The sequence below is a fragment of the Wasmannia auropunctata genome, unplaced genomic scaffold (assembly GCF_000956235.1).
Source record: "Wasmannia auropunctata unplaced genomic scaffold, wasmannia.A_1.0 LD336064.1, whole genome shotgun sequence".
NCBI lineage: Eukaryota > Metazoa > Arthropoda > Insecta > Hymenoptera > Formicidae > Wasmannia > Wasmannia auropunctata.
The window spans coordinates 1,688,534-1,690,510 of record NW_012026826.1 but is presented as its reverse complement, the minus strand read 5'-3'; positions in this window follow the sequence as shown (position 1 = coordinate 1,690,510).

The window sequence follows — 1,977 nt, the reverse complement described above, 5'->3', positions numbered from 1 at the left end:
CATTTCCCTGAACAACATTACAATCGCCGTGTTTAAAAACAACCCTTTTGCGAATTCTTCTGGAGCTAAATTTGGTTTGGCGATGCCTTAAAAAAAATTAATTAAATTAATTTTCAAATTGCTTTTAATCTCTCGTGCAAAGTGTAAATAAAAAGATCAATTTTAAGTTGTGTCACAAGTAATTTTTAGCAATTCAAGAATTTAATTTTAATTAATGAAATGGCAATAGTTTATACATGTTCCCAAACAGCATAAAATATTTATAAAATATGTTACAAAATATTTATCAAAACATTTCATAAATATTTTTGTGGTCTTGGACAGATCATAAAGATTTATCATAAATAACATAAAAATATTTATCATAAACATTATTGTAAATATTATGAAAATATTTAATAAATCATTATAATAAAGATTTTTTAAAATATTTTGCTTTCTTTAATAAATATTGTTTTTTTAATCAAATGTTTCTTTAATAAAATGGTTTTTGGGTAAAAATAAGGTTAAAAATGCACAATAAACTTTTCAAAATATAATACTTTTTGTTTTATTGGATCTCTTATATATAACTGCTCACAGATTACTGTGACGTTTTACGTTCTTCCTGTCTGCAAACATAATTATAATTATCATTATTAAAATAATATTGTAACAATTTTGTCACATCTCTCAATTTATAAATTACAAAACGGAAAACGCCTAATTTACCAATGTAGCATTAATATGTAATCGTACATGTGTGAATTTAAGCAATTTATAATTTCGGTTTTTTGTTAACAATAATTCAATCTATTTAAAGCTATCTTAGAAGAGAACGTGTTTTGCACAGCTGACGTAAAAATTATTCATTTAAAGTTTATATATACGCTATGATTTATATGCCATCATATCTAACAAATATACATAAATTAATAATTCGCAATTATCTCGTTTTTGTAATTTTTTAAACTGTAAATTTAACGTATTGTGATAAAAAGTTATTTTAAAAAATTATTTATTTGTAACACTCATATACAGGGTGATCCAGGTCGCAGAAACCGTCATCTATGTATTCCTCATGAAAAACTGAGTCGAAAATGTTAATAGCAAAATGTTGAGGTGTTAACGGTTTTTGAATAGTGAGCTGTTGAAACTGTCCAACCATAGAGCATTAAGAGTGCGCCGTCAGGTGTGGCGCATTAAATCGAGGATCAACCAGCGCGATAATTATTATTTTGTTTATTAATTTATTCGTTTCTAAATTTAATTCATTCATTTAATCGTTTTAAAATACATAAAATGTATTTTAAGAACTCATACTTATTCTACTGATATAAATGATGTTGAATTTGCAATTAACTTCTCTACAATTAAATTAAACTCAAATTAGGAATAAGAGCAATAAATTTTAATAGAGATTTCATCGAATCTTTGCAGTATTCGTTTAGTACCGTGCTGTTTAGCGGTATTCGTCGCGCGCCGGCCGATCGTCAATTTAATGCGCCGTACCTGACGGCGCGCTCTTAATGCCCTATGGTTAGACAGTTTCAACAGTTACTATTCAAAAATCATTGACACCTCAACATTTTGACACCTTAACTATTAACATTTTCGACTCAGTTTTTCATGAGGAATACATAGATGCCGACTCCTGCGGGTGACCTGGATCACCCTGTATATTTCATTCCCATACAGCACAGAAGTTTGCAGCAATATTGCAGTAAAGTTGCAACATTGCATATTGCAATGCAATGCTTCAGAAACATTGTTAAAATATATATTTGCAACATTATTTTAATGATGTTGTAGCAATATTTAAAAGAAATGTGAAAAGAATAAACTACGATTTTGTGTTTAAATACTGTGTGTATACGCTTACGCACATTTTATAATTATTAAGTTTTATTAATTATCAATTAATTTTACATAACAGCACTGCATGATATTCTTCGTTTTCCGTTTTCATGATTGTACTACGATCATTTGTACAACTGA